This window comes from Engystomops pustulosus, chromosome 9, assembly GCF_040894005.1.
Source record: "Engystomops pustulosus chromosome 9, aEngPut4.maternal, whole genome shotgun sequence".
Lineage (NCBI taxonomy): Eukaryota > Metazoa > Chordata > Amphibia > Anura > Leptodactylidae > Engystomops > Engystomops pustulosus.
The window spans coordinates 29,108,720-29,123,719 of record NC_092419.1 but is presented as its reverse complement, the minus strand read 5'-3'; the positions used below and the strand labels follow the sequence as shown (position 1 = coordinate 29,123,719).

General features: G+C 42.4%; 33 non-coding genes across 33 annotated transcripts; 12 read left to right on the top strand and 21 right to left on the bottom strand.

Annotated features, from left to right (window-relative positions):
* Positions 1 to 86: 86 nt before the first annotated feature.
* Positions 87 to 159, bottom strand: TRNAR-UCG (transfer RNA arginine (anticodon UCG)). The gene has a single exon. It is a non-coding gene; the product is annotated as a tRNA-Arg (tRNA).
* Positions 160 to 391: 232 nt separating this feature from the next.
* Positions 392 to 501, top strand: TRNAL-CAA (transfer RNA leucine (anticodon CAA)). The gene is made up of 2 exons: positions 392 to 429; positions 456 to 501. It is a non-coding gene; the product is annotated as a tRNA-Leu (tRNA).
* A 110-nt stretch (positions 502 to 611) lies between these two features.
* On the bottom strand, positions 612 to 684 carry TRNAR-UCG (transfer RNA arginine (anticodon UCG)). The gene has a single exon. It is a non-coding gene; the product is annotated as a tRNA-Arg (tRNA).
* A 232-nt stretch (positions 685 to 916) lies between these two features.
* TRNAL-CAA (transfer RNA leucine (anticodon CAA)) lies at positions 917 to 1,026 on the top strand. Its single transcript has 2 exons — positions 917 to 954; positions 981 to 1,026. It is a non-coding gene; the product is annotated as a tRNA-Leu (tRNA).
* A 110-nt stretch (positions 1,027 to 1,136) lies between these two features.
* Positions 1,137 to 1,209, bottom strand: TRNAR-UCG (transfer RNA arginine (anticodon UCG)). The gene has a single exon. It is a non-coding gene; the product is annotated as a tRNA-Arg (tRNA).
* A 452-nt stretch (positions 1,210 to 1,661) lies between these two features.
* Positions 1,662 to 1,734, bottom strand: TRNAR-UCG (transfer RNA arginine (anticodon UCG)). Its single transcript has one exon. It is a non-coding gene; the product is annotated as a tRNA-Arg (tRNA).
* A 452-nt stretch (positions 1,735 to 2,186) lies between these two features.
* TRNAR-UCG (transfer RNA arginine (anticodon UCG)) lies at positions 2,187 to 2,259 on the bottom strand. The gene has a single exon. It is a non-coding gene; the product is annotated as a tRNA-Arg (tRNA).
* Positions 2,260 to 2,711: 452 nt separating this feature from the next.
* TRNAR-UCG (transfer RNA arginine (anticodon UCG)) lies at positions 2,712 to 2,784 on the bottom strand. Its single transcript has one exon. It is a non-coding gene; the product is annotated as a tRNA-Arg (tRNA).
* A 232-nt stretch (positions 2,785 to 3,016) lies between these two features.
* On the top strand, positions 3,017 to 3,126 carry TRNAL-CAA (transfer RNA leucine (anticodon CAA)). Its single transcript has 2 exons — positions 3,017 to 3,054; positions 3,081 to 3,126. It is a non-coding gene; the product is annotated as a tRNA-Leu (tRNA).
* A 110-nt stretch (positions 3,127 to 3,236) lies between these two features.
* On the bottom strand, positions 3,237 to 3,309 carry TRNAR-UCG (transfer RNA arginine (anticodon UCG)). The gene has a single exon. It is a non-coding gene; the product is annotated as a tRNA-Arg (tRNA).
* Positions 3,310 to 3,761: 452 nt separating this feature from the next.
* TRNAR-UCG (transfer RNA arginine (anticodon UCG)) lies at positions 3,762 to 3,834 on the bottom strand. Its single transcript has one exon. It is a non-coding gene; the product is annotated as a tRNA-Arg (tRNA).
* A 452-nt stretch (positions 3,835 to 4,286) lies between these two features.
* Positions 4,287 to 4,359, bottom strand: TRNAR-UCG (transfer RNA arginine (anticodon UCG)). The gene has a single exon. It is a non-coding gene; the product is annotated as a tRNA-Arg (tRNA).
* A 452-nt stretch (positions 4,360 to 4,811) lies between these two features.
* TRNAR-UCG (transfer RNA arginine (anticodon UCG)) lies at positions 4,812 to 4,884 on the bottom strand. Its single transcript has one exon. It is a non-coding gene; the product is annotated as a tRNA-Arg (tRNA).
* A 452-nt stretch (positions 4,885 to 5,336) lies between these two features.
* On the bottom strand, positions 5,337 to 5,409 carry TRNAR-UCG (transfer RNA arginine (anticodon UCG)). The gene has a single exon. It is a non-coding gene; the product is annotated as a tRNA-Arg (tRNA).
* Positions 5,410 to 5,861: 452 nt separating this feature from the next.
* Positions 5,862 to 5,934, bottom strand: TRNAL-UAG (transfer RNA leucine (anticodon UAG)). Its single transcript has one exon. It is a non-coding gene; the product is annotated as a tRNA-Leu (tRNA).
* A 232-nt stretch (positions 5,935 to 6,166) lies between these two features.
* On the top strand, positions 6,167 to 6,276 carry TRNAL-CAA (transfer RNA leucine (anticodon CAA)). Its single transcript has 2 exons — positions 6,167 to 6,204; positions 6,231 to 6,276. It is a non-coding gene; the product is annotated as a tRNA-Leu (tRNA).
* A 110-nt stretch (positions 6,277 to 6,386) lies between these two features.
* Positions 6,387 to 6,459, bottom strand: TRNAR-UCG (transfer RNA arginine (anticodon UCG)). The gene has a single exon. It is a non-coding gene; the product is annotated as a tRNA-Arg (tRNA).
* A 232-nt stretch (positions 6,460 to 6,691) lies between these two features.
* TRNAL-CAA (transfer RNA leucine (anticodon CAA)) lies at positions 6,692 to 6,801 on the top strand. The gene is made up of 2 exons: positions 6,692 to 6,729; positions 6,756 to 6,801. It is a non-coding gene; the product is annotated as a tRNA-Leu (tRNA).
* Positions 6,802 to 6,911: 110 nt separating this feature from the next.
* Positions 6,912 to 6,984, bottom strand: TRNAR-UCG (transfer RNA arginine (anticodon UCG)). Its single transcript has one exon. It is a non-coding gene; the product is annotated as a tRNA-Arg (tRNA).
* Positions 6,985 to 7,216: 232 nt separating this feature from the next.
* TRNAL-CAA (transfer RNA leucine (anticodon CAA)) lies at positions 7,217 to 7,326 on the top strand. The gene is made up of 2 exons: positions 7,217 to 7,254; positions 7,281 to 7,326. It is a non-coding gene; the product is annotated as a tRNA-Leu (tRNA).
* A 110-nt stretch (positions 7,327 to 7,436) lies between these two features.
* TRNAR-UCG (transfer RNA arginine (anticodon UCG)) lies at positions 7,437 to 7,509 on the bottom strand. The gene has a single exon. It is a non-coding gene; the product is annotated as a tRNA-Arg (tRNA).
* A 452-nt stretch (positions 7,510 to 7,961) lies between these two features.
* On the bottom strand, positions 7,962 to 8,034 carry TRNAR-UCG (transfer RNA arginine (anticodon UCG)). The gene has a single exon. It is a non-coding gene; the product is annotated as a tRNA-Arg (tRNA).
* Positions 8,035 to 8,486: 452 nt separating this feature from the next.
* Positions 8,487 to 8,559, bottom strand: TRNAR-UCG (transfer RNA arginine (anticodon UCG)). Its single transcript has one exon. It is a non-coding gene; the product is annotated as a tRNA-Arg (tRNA).
* Positions 8,560 to 8,791: 232 nt separating this feature from the next.
* TRNAL-CAA (transfer RNA leucine (anticodon CAA)) lies at positions 8,792 to 8,901 on the top strand. The gene is made up of 2 exons: positions 8,792 to 8,829; positions 8,856 to 8,901. It is a non-coding gene; the product is annotated as a tRNA-Leu (tRNA).
* A 415-nt stretch (positions 8,902 to 9,316) lies between these two features.
* On the top strand, positions 9,317 to 9,426 carry TRNAL-CAA (transfer RNA leucine (anticodon CAA)). The gene is made up of 2 exons: positions 9,317 to 9,354; positions 9,381 to 9,426. It is a non-coding gene; the product is annotated as a tRNA-Leu (tRNA).
* A 635-nt stretch (positions 9,427 to 10,061) lies between these two features.
* Positions 10,062 to 10,134, bottom strand: TRNAR-UCG (transfer RNA arginine (anticodon UCG)). Its single transcript has one exon. It is a non-coding gene; the product is annotated as a tRNA-Arg (tRNA).
* A 757-nt stretch (positions 10,135 to 10,891) lies between these two features.
* On the top strand, positions 10,892 to 11,001 carry TRNAL-CAA (transfer RNA leucine (anticodon CAA)). The gene is made up of 2 exons: positions 10,892 to 10,929; positions 10,956 to 11,001. It is a non-coding gene; the product is annotated as a tRNA-Leu (tRNA).
* A 635-nt stretch (positions 11,002 to 11,636) lies between these two features.
* On the bottom strand, positions 11,637 to 11,709 carry TRNAR-UCG (transfer RNA arginine (anticodon UCG)). The gene has a single exon. It is a non-coding gene; the product is annotated as a tRNA-Arg (tRNA).
* Positions 11,710 to 11,941: 232 nt separating this feature from the next.
* On the top strand, positions 11,942 to 12,051 carry TRNAL-CAA (transfer RNA leucine (anticodon CAA)). Its single transcript has 2 exons — positions 11,942 to 11,979; positions 12,006 to 12,051. It is a non-coding gene; the product is annotated as a tRNA-Leu (tRNA).
* Positions 12,052 to 12,161: 110 nt separating this feature from the next.
* TRNAR-UCG (transfer RNA arginine (anticodon UCG)) lies at positions 12,162 to 12,234 on the bottom strand. Its single transcript has one exon. It is a non-coding gene; the product is annotated as a tRNA-Arg (tRNA).
* Positions 12,235 to 12,991: 757 nt separating this feature from the next.
* On the top strand, positions 12,992 to 13,101 carry TRNAL-CAA (transfer RNA leucine (anticodon CAA)). The gene is made up of 2 exons: positions 12,992 to 13,029; positions 13,056 to 13,101. It is a non-coding gene; the product is annotated as a tRNA-Leu (tRNA).
* A 635-nt stretch (positions 13,102 to 13,736) lies between these two features.
* On the bottom strand, positions 13,737 to 13,809 carry TRNAR-UCG (transfer RNA arginine (anticodon UCG)). Its single transcript has one exon. It is a non-coding gene; the product is annotated as a tRNA-Arg (tRNA).
* A 757-nt stretch (positions 13,810 to 14,566) lies between these two features.
* TRNAL-CAA (transfer RNA leucine (anticodon CAA)) lies at positions 14,567 to 14,676 on the top strand. Its single transcript has 2 exons — positions 14,567 to 14,604; positions 14,631 to 14,676. It is a non-coding gene; the product is annotated as a tRNA-Leu (tRNA).
* The last annotated feature ends 324 nt before the right edge of the window (positions 14,677 to 15,000 follow it).

Below are 15,000 nucleotides of genomic sequence, written 5' to 3'. Positions count from 1 at the left end.
TCTTACATGAGTCAATGTAAACGCTAACTTATACTCGTGTAATCAAATTCAAAAGATAGCACTTAGACAGCTCTCTGTTAACTCATCGACCACGAAGGGACTCGAACCCTCAATCTTCTGATGCGAAGTCAGACGCCTTATCCATTAGGCCACGCGGTCCTGACGGTAGGCTCTGTGGACTTTACGTTGAAAAAGGAAATACTATTGTGTCTTTGGTTTCATTTGAGGTAAAAGACAAAACAAAACTTTCTTTCTAGTATACATCAACAAATACAGTAGACCTACATGACATTCCAGATTTCTCTGTAATTTTTTCACATATTGCACATAACGCCTGACCATATGGTAAACCACACGGCTAAGGAATGGACTAAAATGTCTTTGCCAGTATGTCAGAATGGCCGAGTGGTCTAAGGCGCCAGACTCAAGAGCAAATTCTTCCCCCAACATGGGTGTTCTGGTCTCCAAATGGAGGCGTGGGTTCAAATCCCACTTCTGACAGCAAGTTTTTGGCAAAGCAAGCTTTCTTACATGAGTCAATGTAAACGCTAACTTATACTCGTGTAATCAAATTCAAAAGATAGCACTTAGGCAGCGCTCTATTAACTCATCGACCGCGAAGGGACTCGAACCCTCAATCTTCTGATCCGAAGTCAGACGCCTTATCCATTAGGCCACGCGGTCCTGATGGTAGGCTCTGTGGACTTTACGTTGAAACAGGAAATACTGTTGTGTCTTTGGTTTCATTTGAGGTAAAAGACAAAACAAAACTTTCTTTCTAGTATACATCAACAAATACAGTAGACCTACATGACATTCCAGATTTCTCTGTAATTTTTTCACATATTGCACATAACGCCTGACCATACGGTAAACCACACGGCTAAGGAATGGACTAAAATGTCTTTGCCAGTATGTCAGAATGGCCGAGTGGTCTAAGGCGCCAGACTCAAGAGCAAATTCTTCCCCCAACATGGGTGTTCTGGTCTCCAAATGGAGGCGTGGGTTCAAATCCCACTTCTGACAGCAAGTTTTTGGCAAAGCAAGCTTTCTTACATGAGTCAATGTAAACGCTAACTTATACTCGTGTAATCAAATTCAAAAGATAGCACTTAGACAGCTCTCTGTTAACTCATTGACCACGAAGGGACTCGAACCCTCAATCTTCTGATCCGAAGTCAGACGCCTTATCCATTAGGCCACGCGGTCCTGATGGTAGGCTCTGTGGACTTTACGTTGAAACAGGAAATACTGTTGTGTCTTTGGTTTCATTTGAGGTAAAAGACAAAACAAAACTTTCTTTCTAGTATACATCAACAAATACAGTAGACCTACATGACATTCCAGATTTCTCTGTAATTTTTTCACATATTGCACATAACGCCTGACCATACGGTAAACCACACGGCTAAGGAATGGACTAAAATGTCTTTGCCAGTATGTCAGAATGGCCGAGTGGTCTAAGGCGCCACACTCAAGAGCAAATTCTTCCCCCAACATGGGTGTTCTGGTCTCCAAATGGAGGCGTGGGTTCAAATCCCACTTCTGACAGCAAGTTTTTGGCAAAGCAAGCTTTCTTACATGAGTCAATGTAAACGCTAACTTATACTCGTGTAATCAAATTCAAAAGATAGCACTTAGGCAGCGCTCTATTAACTCATCGACCACGAAGGGACTCGAACCCTCAATCTTCTGATCCGAAGTCAGACGCCTTATCCATTAGGCCACGCGGTCCTGACGGTAGGCTCTGTGGACTTTACGTTGAAACAGGAAATACTATTGTGTCTTTGGTTTCATTTGAGGTAAAAGACAAAACAAAACTTTCTTTCTAGTATACATCAACAAATACAGTAGACCTACATGACATTCCAGATTTCTCTGTAATTTTTTCACATATTGCACATAACGCCTGACCATACGGTAAACCACACGGCTAAGGAATGGACTACAATGTCTTTGCCAGTGTGACAGAATGGCCGAGTGGTCTAAGGCGCCAGACTCAAGAGCAAATTCTTCCCCCAACATGGGTGTTCTGGTCTCCAAATGGAGGCGTGGGTTCAAATCCCACATCTGACAGCAAGTTTTTGGCAAAGCAAGCTTTCTTACATGAGTCAATGTAAGCGCTAACTTATATTCGTTTAATCAAATTCAAAAGATAGCACTTAGGCAGCGCTCTATTAACTCATCGACCACGAAGGGACTCGAACCCTCAATCTTCTGATCCGAAGTCAGACGCCTTATCCATTAGGCCACGCGGTCCTTACAGTATGTTCGGTGGACTTTACGTTGAAACAGGAAATACTGTTGTGTCTTTGGTTTCATTTGAGGTAAAAGACAAAACAAAACTTTCTTTCTAGTATACATCAACAAATACAGTAGACCTACATGACATTCCAGATTTCTCTGTAATTTTTTCACATATTGCACATAACGCCTGACCATACGGTAAACCACACGGCTAAGGAATGGACTAAAATGTCTTTGCCAGTATGTCACAATGGCCGAGTGGTCTAAGGCGCCAGACTCAAGAGCAAATTCTTCCCCCAACATAGGTGTTCTGGTCTCCAAATGGAGGCGTGGGTTCAAATCCCACTTCTGACAGCAAGTTTTTGGCAAAGCAAGCTTTCTTACATGAGTCAATGTAAACGCTAACTTATACTCGTGTAATCAAATTCCAAAGATAGCACTTAGACAGCTCTCTTTTAACGCATCGACCACGAAGGGACTCGAACCCTCAATCTTCTGATCCGAAGTCAGACGCCTTATCCATTAGGCCACACGGTTCTGACGGTAGGCTCTGTGGACTTTACGTTGAAACAGGAAATACTATTGTGTCTTTGGTTTCATTTGAGGTAAAAGACAAAACAAAACTTTCTTTCTAGTATACATCAACAAATACAGTAGACCTACATGACATTCCAGATTTCTCTGTAATTTTTTCACATATTGCACATAACGCCTGACCATACGGTAAACCACACGGCTAAGGAATGGACTAAAATGTCTTTGCCAGTATGTCAGAATGGCCGAGTGGTCTAAGGTGCCAGACTCAAGAGCAAATTCTTCCCCCAACATGGGTGTTCTGGTCTCCAAATGGAGGCGTGGGTTCAAATCCCACTTCTGACAGCAAGTTTTTGGCAAAGCAAGCTTTCTTACATGAGTCAATGTAAACGCTAACTTATACTCGTGTAATCAAATTCAAAAGATAGCACTTAGACAGCTCTCTGTTAACTCATCGACCACGAAGGGACTCGAACCCTCAATCTTCTGATCCGAAGTCAGACGCCTTATCCATTAGGCCACGCGGTCCTGACGGTAGGCTCTGTGGACTTTACGTTGAAAAAGGAAATACTATTGTGTCTTTGGTTTCATTTGAGGTAAAAGACAAAACAAAACTTTCTTTCTAGTATACATCAACAAATACAGTAGACCTACATGACATTCCAGATTTCTCTGTAATTTTTTCACATATTGCACATAACGCCTGACCATATGGTAAACCACACGGCTAAGGAATGGACTAAAATGTCTTTGCCAGTATGTCAGAATGGCCGAGTGGTCTAAGGCGCCAGCCTCAAGAGCAAATTCTTCCCCCAACATGGGTGTTCTGGTCTCCAAATGGAGGCGTGGGTTCAAATCCCACTTCTGACAGCAAGTTTTTGGCAAAGCAAGCTTTCTTACATGAGTCAATGTAAACGCTAACTTATACTCGTGTAATCAAATTCAAAAGATAGCACTTAGGCAGCGCTCTATTAACTCATCGACCGCGAAGGGACTCGAACCCTCAATCTTCTGATCCGAAGTCAGACGCCTTATCCATTAGGCCACGCGGTCCTGATGGTAGGCTCTGTGGACTTTACGTTGAAACAGGAAATACTGTTGTGTCTTTGGTTTCATTTGAGGTAAAAGACAAAACAAAACTTTCTTTCTAGTATACATCAACAAATACAGTAGACCTACATGACATTCCAGATTTCTCTGTAATTTTTTCACATATTGCACATAACGCCTGACCATACGGTAAACCACACGGCTAAGGAATGGACTAAAATGTCTTTGCCAGTATGTCAGAATGGCCGAGTGGTCTAAGGCGCCACACTCAAGAGCAAATTCTTCCCCCAACATGGGTGTTCTGGTCTCCAAATGGAGGCGTGGGTTCAAATCCCACTTCTGACAGCAAGTTTTTGGCAAAGCAAGCTTTCTTACATGAGTCAATGTAAACGCTAACTTATACTCGTGTAATCAAATTCAAAAGATAGCACTTAGACAGCTCTCTGTTAACTCATTGACCACGAAGGGACTCGAACCCTCAATCTTCTGATCCGAAGTCAGACGCCTTATCCATTAGGCCACGCGGTCCTGATGGTAGGCTCTGTGGACTTTACGTTGAAACAGGAAATACTGTTGTGTCTTTGGTTTCATTTGAGGTAAAAGACAAAACAAAACTTTCTTTCTAGTATACATCAACAAATACAGTAGACCTACATGACATTCCAGATTTCTCTGTAATTTTTTCACATATTGCACATAACGCCTGACCATACGGTAAACCACACGGCTAAGGAATGGACTAAAATGTCTTTGCCAGTATGTCAGAATGGCCGAGTGGTCTAAGGCGCCACACTCAAGAGCAAATTCTTCCCCCAACATGGGTGTTCTGGTCTCCAAATGGAGGCGTGGGTTCAAATCCCACTTCTGACAGCAAGTTTTTGGCAAAGCAAGCTTTCTTACATGAGTCAATGTAAACGCTAACTTATACTCGTGTAATCAAATTCAAAAGATAGCACTTAGGCAGCGCTCTATTAACTCATCGACCACGAAGGGACTCGAACCCTCAATCTTCTGATCCGAAGTCAGACGCCTTATCCATTAGGCCACGCGGTCCTGACGGTAGGCTCTGTGGACTTTACGTTGAAACAGGAAATACTATTGTGTCTTTGCTTTCATTTGAGGTAAAAGACAAAACAAAACTTTCTTTCTAGTATACATCAACAAATACAGTAGACCTACATGACATTCCAGATTTCTCTGTAATTTTTTCACATATTGCACATAACGCCTGACCATACGGTAAACCACACGGCTAAGGAATGGACTACAATGTCTTTGCCAGTGTGACAGAATGGCCGAGTGGTCTAAGGCGCCAGACTCAAGAGCAAATTCTTCCCCCAACATGGGTGTTCTGGTCTCCAAATGGAGGCGTGGGTTCAAATCCCACATCTGACAGCAAGTTTTTGGCAAAGCAAGCTTTCTTACATGAGTCAATGTAAGCGCTAACTTATATTCGTTTAATCAAATTCAAAAGATAGCACTTAGGCAGCGCTCTATTAACTCATCGACCACGAAGGGACTCGAACCCTCAATCTTCTGATCCGAAGTCAGACGCCTTATCCATTAGGCCACGCGGTCCTTACAGTATGTTCGGTGGACTTTACGTTGAAACAGGAAATACTGTTGTGTCTTTGGTTTCATTTGAGGTAAAAGACAAAACAAAACTTTCTTTCTAGTATACATCAACAAATACAGTAGACCTACATGACATTCCAGATTTCTCTGTAATTTTTTCACATATTGCACATAACGCCTGACCATACGGTAAACCACACGGCTAAGGAATGGACTAAAATGTCTTTGCCAGTATGTCACAATGGCCGAGTGGTCTAAGGCGCCAGACTCAAGAGCAAATTCTTCCCCCAACATAGGTGTTCTGGTCTCCAAATGGAGGCGTGGGTTCAAATCCCACTTCTGACAGCAAGTTTTTGGCAAAGCAAGCTTTCTTACATGAGTCAATGTAAACGCTAACTTATACTCGTGTAATCAAATTCCAAAGATAGCACTTAGACAGCTCTCTTTTAACGCATCGACCACGAAGGGACTCGAACCCTCAATCTTCTGATCCTAAGTCAGACGCCTTATCCATTAGGCCACACGGTTCTGACGGTAGGCTCTGTGGACTTTACGTTGAAACAGGAAATACTATTGTGTCTTTGGTTTCATTTGAGGTAAAAGACAAAACAAAACTTTCTTTCTAGTATACATCAACAAATACAGTAGACCTACATGACATTCCAGATTTCTCTGTAATTTTTTCACATATTGCACATAACGCCTGACCATACGGTAAACCACACGGCTAAGGAATGGACTAAAATGTCTTTGCCAGTATGTCAGAATGGCCGAGTGGTCTAAGGTGCCAGACTCAAGAGCAAATTCTTCCCCCAACATGGGTGTTCTGGTCTCCAAATGGAGGCGTGGGTTCAAATCCCACTTCTGACAGCAAGTTTTTGGCAAAGCAAGCTTTCTTACATGAGTCAATGTAAACGCTAACTTATACTCGTGTAATCAAATTCAAAAGATAGCACTTAGACAGCTCTCTGTTAACTCATCGACCACGAAGGGACTCGAACCCTCAATCTTCTGATCCGAAGTCAGACGCCTTATCCATTAGGCCACGCGGTCCTGACGGTAGGCTCTGTGGACTTTACGTTGAAAAAGGAAATACTATTGTGTCTTTGGTTTCATTTGAGGTAAAAGACAAAACAAAACTTTCTTTCTAGTATACATCAACAAATACAGTAGACCTACATGACATTCCAGATTTCTCTGTAATTTTTTCACATATTGCACATAACGCCTGACCATATGGTAAACCACACGGCTAAGGAATGGACTAAAATGTCTTTGCCAGTATGTCAGAATGGCCGAGTGGTCTAAGGCGCCAGACTCAAGAGCAAATTCTTCCCCCAACATGGGTGTTCTGGTCTCCAAATGGAGGCGTGGGTTCAAATCCCACTTCTGACAGCAAGTTTTTGGCAAAGCAAGCTTTCTTACATGAGTCAATGTAAACGCTAACTTATACTCGTGTAATCAAATTCAAAAGATAGCACTTAGGCAGCGCTCTATTAACTCATCGACCGCGAAGGGACTCGAACCCTCAATCTTCTGATCCGAAGTCAGACGCCTTATCCATTAGGCCACGCGGTCCTGATGGTAGGCTCTGTGGACTTTACGTTGAAACAGGAAATACTGTTGTGTCTTTGGTTTCATTTGAGGTAAAAGACAAAACAAAACTTTCTTTCTAGTATACATCAACAAATACAGTAGACCTACATGACATTCCAGATTTCTCTGTAATTTTTTCACATATTGCACATAACGCCTGACCATACGGTAAACCACACGGCTAAGGAATGGACTAAAATGTCTTTGCCAGTATGTCAGAATGGCCGAGTGGTCTAAGGCGCCAGACTCAAGAGCAAATTCTTCCCCCAACATGGGTGTTCTGGTCTCCAAATGGAGGCGTGGGTTCAAATCCCACTTCTGACAGCAAGTTTTTGGCAAAGCAAGCTTTCTTACATGAGTCAATGTAAACGCTAACTTATACTCGTGTAATCAAATTCAAAAGATAGCACTTAGACAGCTCTCTGTTAACTCATTGACCACGAAGGGACTCGAACCCTCAATCTTCTGATCCGAAGTCAGACGCCTTATCCATTAGGCCACGCGGTCCTGATGGTAGGCTCTGTGGACTTTACGTTGAAACAGGAAATACTGTTGTGTCTTTGGTTTCATTTGAGGTAAAAGACAAAACAAAACTTTCTTTCTAGTATACATCAACAAATACAGTAGACCTACATGACATTCCAGATTTCTCTGTAATTTTTTCACATATTGCACATAACGCCTGACCATACGGTAAACCACACGGCTAAGGAATGGACTAAAATGTCTTTGCCAGTATGTCAGAATGGCCGAGTGGTCTAAGGCGCCACACTCAAGAGCAAATTCTTCCCCCAACATGGGTGTTCTGGTCTCCAAATGGAGGCGTGGGTTCAAATCCCACTTCTGACAGCAAGTTTTTGGCAAAGCAAGCTTTCTTACATGAGTCAATGTAAACGCTAACTTATACTCGTGTAATCAAATTCAAAAGATAGCACTTAGGCAGCGCTCTATTAACTCATCGACCACGAAGGGACTCGAACCCTCAATCTTCTGATCCGAAGTCAGACGCCTTATCCATTAGGCCACGCGGTCCTGACGGTAGGCTCTGTGGACTTTACGTTGAAACAGGAAATACTATTGTGTCTTTGGTTTCATTTGAGGTAAAAGACAAAACAAAACTTTCTTTCTAGTATACATCAACAAATACAGTAGACCTACATGACATTCGAGATTTCTCTGTAATTTTTTCACATATTGCACATAACGCCTGACCATACGGTAAACCACACGGCTAAGGAATGGACTAATATGTCTTTGCCAGTATGTCAGAATGGCCGAGTGGTCTAAGGCGCCACACTCAAGAGCAAATTCTTCCCCCAACATGGGTGTTCTGGTCTCCAAATGGAGGCGTGGGTTCAAATCCCACTTCTGACAGCAAGTTTTTGGCAAAGCAAGCTTTCTTACATGACTCAATGTAAACGCTAACTTATAATCGTGTAATCAAATTCAAAAGATAGCACTTAGGCAGCGCTCTATTAACTCATCGACCACGAAGGGACTCGAACCCTCAATCTTCTGATCCGAAGTCAGACGCCTTATCCATTAGGCCACGCGGTCCTGACGGTAGGCTCTGTGGACTTTACGTTGAAACAGGAAATACTATTGTGTCTTTGGTTTCATTTGAGGTAAAAGACAAAACAAAACTTTCTTTCTAGTATACATCAACAAATACAGTAGACCTACATGACATTCCAGATTTCTCTGTAATTTTTTCACATATTGCACATAACGCCTGACCATATGGTAAACCACACGGCTAAGGAATGGACTAAAATGTCTTTGCCAGTATGTCAGAATGGCCGAGTGGTCTAAGGCGCCAGACTCAAGAGCAAATTCTTCCCCCAACATGGGTGTTCTGGTCTCCAAATGGAGGCGTGGGTTCAAATCCCACTTCTGACAGCAAGTTTTTGGCAAAGCAAGCTTTCTTACATGAGTCAATGCAAACGCTAACTTATACTCGTGTAATCAAATTCAAAAGATAGCAATTAGGCAGCGCTCTATTAACTCATCGACCACGAAGGGACTCGACCCCTCAATCTTCTGATCCGAAGTCAGACGCCTTATCCATTAGGCCACGCGGTCCTGACGCTAGGCTCTGTGGACTTTACGTTGAAACAGGAAATACTTTTGTGTCTTTGGTTTCATTTGAGGTAAAAGACAAAACAAAACTTTCTTTCTAGTATACATCAACAAATACAGTAGACCTACATGACATTCCAGATTTCTCTGTAATTTTTTCACATATTGCACATAACGCCTGACCATACGGTAAACCACACGGCTAAGGAATGGACTAAAATGTCTTTGCCAGTATGTCAGAATGGCCGAGTGGTCTAAGGCGCCAGACTCAAGAGCAAATTCTTCCCCCAACATGGGTGTTCTGGTCTCCAAATGGAGGCGTGGGTTCAAATCCCACTTCTGACAGCAAGTTTTTGGCAAAGCAAGCTTTCTTACAAGAGTCAATGTAAACGCTAACTTATACTCGTGTAATCAAATTCAAAAGATAGCACTTAGACAGCTCTCTATTAACTCATCGACATCGAAGGGACTCGAACCCTCAAACTTCTGATCCGAAGTCAGACGCCTTATCCATTAGGCCACGCGGGCCTGATGGTAGGCTCTGTGGACTTTACGTTGAAACAGGAAATACTATTGTGTCTTTGGTTTCATTTGAGGAAAAAGACAAAACAAAACTTTCTTTCTAGTATACATCAACAAATACAGTAGACCTACATGACATTCCAGATTTCTCTGTAATTTTTTCACATATTGCACATAACGCCTGACCATACGGTAAACCACACGGCTAAGGAATGGACTAAAATGTCTTTGCCAGTGTGACAGAATGGCCGAGTGGTCTAAGGCGCCAGACTCAAGAGCAAATTCTTCCCCCAACATGGGTGTTCTGGTCTCCAAATGGAGGCGTGGGTTCAAATCCCACTTCTGACAGCAAGTTTTTGGCAAAGCAAGCTTTCTTACATTAGTCAATGTAAGCGCTAACTTATATTCGTTTAATCAAATTCAAAAGATAGCACTTAGGCAGCGCTCTATTAACTCATCGACCACGAAGGGACTCGAACCCTCAATCTTCTGATCCGAAGTCAGACGCCTTATCCATTAGGCCACGCGGTCCTTACAGTATGTTCTGTGGACTTTACGTTGAAACAGGAAATACTGTTGTGTCTTTGGTTTCATTTGAGGTAAAAGACAAAACAAAACTTTCTTTCTAGTATACATCAACAAATACAGTAGACCTACATGACATTCCAGATTTCTCTGTAATTTTTTCACATATTGCACATAACGCCTGACCATACGGTAAACCACACGGCTAAGGAATGGACTAAAATGTCTTTGCCAGTATGTCACAATGGCCGAGTGGTCTAAGGCGCCAGACTCAAGAGCAAATTCTTCCCCCAACATGGGTGTTCTGGTCTCCAAATGGAGGCGTGGGTTCAAATCCCACTTCTGACAGCAAGTTTTTGGCAAAGCAAGCTTTCTTACATGAGTCAATGTAAACGCTAACTTATACTCGTGTAATCAAATTCCAAAGATAGCACTTAGACAGCTCTCTTTTAACTCATCGACCACGAAGGGACTCGAACCCTCAATCTTCTGATCCGAAGTCAGACGCCTTATCCATTAGGCCACACGTTTCTGACGGTAGGCTCTGTGGACTTTACGTTGAAACAGGAAATACTATTGTGTCTTTGGTTTCATTTGAGGTAAAAGACAAAACAAAACTTTCTTTCTAGTATACATCAACAAATACAGTAGACCTACATGACATTCCAGATTTCTCTGTAATTTTTTCACATATTGCACATAACGCCTGACCATACGGTAAACCACACGGCTAAGGAATGGACTAAAATGACTTTGCCAATATGTCAGAATGGCCGAGTGGTCTAAGGCGCCAGACTCAAGAGCAAATTCTTCCCCCAACATGGGTGTTCTGGTCTCCAAATGGAGGCGTGGGTTCAAATCCCACTTCTGACAGCAAGTTTTTGGCAAAGCAAGCTTTCTTACAAGAGTCAATGTAAACGCTAACTTATACTCGTGTAATCAAATTCAAAAGATAGCACTTAGACAGCTCTCTATTAACTCATCGACATCGAAGGGACTCGAACCCTCAATCTTCTGATCCGAAGTCAGACGCCTTATCCATTAGGCCACGCGGTCCTGATGGTAGGCTCTGTGGACTTTACGTTGAAACAGGAAATACTATTGTGTCTTTGGTTTCATTTGAGGTAAAAGACAAAACAAAACTTTCTTTCTAGTATACATCAACAAATACAGTAGACCTACATGACATTCCAGATTTCTCTGTAATTTTTTCACATATTGCACATAACGCCTGACCATACGGTAAACCACACGGCTAAGGAATGGACTACAATGTCTTTGCCAGTGTGACAGAATGGCCGAGTGGTCTAAGGCGCCAGACTCAAGAGCAAATTCTTCCCCCAACATGGGTGTTCTGGTCTCCAAATGGAGGCGTGGGTTCAAATCCCACTTCTGACAGCAAGTTTTTGGCAAAGCAAGCTTTCTTACATGAGTCAATGTAAGCGCTAACTTATATTCGTTTAATCAAATTCAAAAGATAGCACTTAGGCAGCGCTCTATTAACTCATCGACCACGAAGGGACTCGAACCCTCAATCTTCTGATCCGAAGTCAGACGCCTTATCCATTAGGCCACGCGGTCCTTACAGTATGTTCTGTGGACTTTACGTTGAAACAGGAAATACTGTTGTGTCTTTGGTTTCATTTGAGGTAAAAGACAAAACAAAACTTTCTTTCTAGTATACATCAACAAATACAGTAGACCTACATGACATTCCAGATTTCTCTGTAATTTTTTCACATATTGCACATAACGCCTGACCATACGGTAAACCAAACGGCTAAGGAATGGACTAAAATGTCTTTGCCAGTATGTCAGAATGGCCGAGTGGTCTAAGGCGCCAGACTCAAGAGCAAATTCTTCCCCCAACATGGGTGTTCTGGTCTCCAAATGGAGGCGTGGGTTCAATTCCCACTTCTGACAGATAGTTTTTGGCAAAGCAAGCTTTCTTACATGAGTCAATGTAAACGCTAACTTATACTCGTGTAATCAAATTCAAAAGATAGCACTTAGGCAGCGCTCTATTAACTCATCGACCACGAAGGGACTCGAACCCTCAATCATCTGATCCGAAGTCAGACGCCTTATCCATTAGGCCACGCGGTCCTTACAGTATGTTCTGTGGACTTTACGTTGAAACAGGAAATACTGTTGTGTCTTTGGTTTCATTTGAGGTAAAAGACAAAACAAAACTTTCTTTCTAGTATACATCAACAAATACAGTAGACCTACATGACATTCCAGATTTCTCTGTAATTTTTTCACATATTGCACATAACGCCTGACCATACGGTAAACCACACGGCTAAGGAATGGACTAAAATGTCTTTGCCAGTATGTCACAATGGCCGAGTGGTCTAAGGCGCCAGACTCAAGAGCAAATTCTTCCCCCAACATGGGTGTTCTGGTCTCCAAATGGAGGCGTGGGTTCAAATCCCACTTCTGACAGCAAGTTTTTGGCAAAGCAAGCTTTCTTACATGAGTCAATGCAAACGCTAACTTATACTCGTGTAATCAAATTCAAAAGATAGCAATTAGGCAGCGCTCTATTAACTCATCGACCACGAAGGGACTCGACCCCTCAATCTTCTGATCCGAAGTCAGACGCCTTATCCATTAGGCCACGCGGTCCTGACGCTAGGCTCTGTGGACTTTACGTTGAAACAGGAAATACTTTTGTGTCTTTGGTTTCATTTGAGGTAAAAGACAAAACAAAACTTTCTTTCTAGTATACATCAACAAATACAGTAGACCTACATGACATTCCAGATTTCTCTGTAATTTTTTCACATATTGCACATAACGCCTGACCATACGGTAAACCACACGGCTAAGGAATGGACTAAAATGTCTTTGCCAGTATGTCAGAATGGCCGAGTGGTCTAAGGCGCCAGACTCAAGAGCAAATTCTTCCCCCAACATGGGTGTTCTGGTCTCCAAATGGAGGCGTGGGTTCAAATCCCACTTCTGACAGCAAGTTTTTGGCAAAGCAAGCTTTCTTACAAGAGTCAATGTAAACGCTAACTTATACTCGTGTAATCAAATTCAAAAGATAGCACTTAGACAGCTCTCTATTAACTCATCGACATCGAAGGGACTCGAACCCTCAATCTTCTGATCCGAAGTCAGACGCCTTATCCATTAGGCCACGCGGGCCTGATGGTAGGCTCTGTGGACTTTACGTTGAAACAGGAAATACTATTGTGTCTTTGGTTTCATTTGAGGAAAAAGACAAAACAAAACTTTCTTTCTAGTATACATCAACAAATACAGTAGACCTACATGACATTCCAGATTTCTCTGTAATTTTTTCACATATTGCACATAACGCCTGACCATACGGTAAACCACACGGCTAAGGAATGGACTACAATGTCTTTGCCAGTGTGACAGAATGGCCGAGTGGTCTAAGGCGCCAGACTCAAGAGCAAATTCTTCCCCCAACATGGGTGTTCTGGTCTCCAAATGGAGGCGTGGGTTCAAATCCCACTTCTGACAGCAAGTTTTTGGCAAAGCAAGCTTTCTTACATTAGTCAATGTAAGCGCTAACTTATATTCGTTTAATCAAATTCAAAAGATAGCACTTAGGCAGCGCTCTATTAACTCATCGACCACGAAGGGACTCGAACCCTCAATCTTCTGATCCGAAGTCAGACGCCTTATCCATTAGGCCACGCGGTCCTTACAGTATGTTCTGTGGACTTTACGTTGAAACAGGAAATACTGTTGTGTCTTTGGTTTCATTTGAGGTAAAAGACAAAACAAAACTTTCTTTCTAGTATACATCAACAAATACAGTAGACCTACATGACATTCCAGATTTCTCTGTAATTTTTTCACATATTGCACATAACGCCTGACCATACGGTAAACCACACGGCTAAGGAATGGACTAAAATGTCTTTGCCAGTATGTCACAATGGCCGAGTGGTCTAAGGCGCCAGACTCAAGAGCAAATTCTTCCCCCAACATGGGTGTTCTGGTCTCCAAATGGAGGCGTGGGTTCAAATCCCACTTCTGACAGCAAGTTTTTGGCAAAGCAAGCTTTCTTACATGAGTCAATGTAAACGCTAACTTATACTCGTGTAATCAAATTCCAAAGATAGCACTTAGACAGCTCTCTTTTAACTCATCGACCACGAAGGGACTCGAACCCTCAATCTTCTGATCCGAAGTCAGACGCCTTATCCATTAGGCCACACGTTTCTGACGGTAGGCTCTGTGGACTTTACGTTGAAACAGGAAATACTATTGTGTCTTTGGTTTCATTTGAGGTAAAAGACAAAACAAAACTTTCTTTCTAGTATACATCAACAAATACAGTAGACCTACATGACATTCCAGATTTCTCTGTAATTTTTTCACATATTGCACATAACGCCTGACCATACGGTAAACCACACGGCTAAGGAATGGACTAAAATGACTTTGCCAATATGTCAGAATGGCCGAGTGGTCTAAGGCGCCAGACTCAAGAGCAAATTCTTCCCCCAACATGGGTGTTCTGGTCTCCAAATGGAGGCGTGGGTTCAAATCCCACTTCTGACAGCAAGTTTTTGGCAAAGCAAGCTTTCTTACAAGAGTCAATGTAAACGCTAACTTATACTCGTGTAATCAAATTCAAAAGATAGCACTTAGACAGCTCTCTATTAACTCATCGACATCGAAGGGACTCGAACCCTCAATCTTCTGATCCGAAGTCAGACGCCTTATCCATTAGGCCACGCGGTCCTGATGGTAGGCTCTGTGGACTTTACGTTGAAACAGGAAATACTATTGTGTCTTTGGTTTCATTTGAGGTAAAAGACAAAACAAAACTTTCTTTCTAGTATACATCAACAAATACAGTAGACCTACATGACATTCCAGATT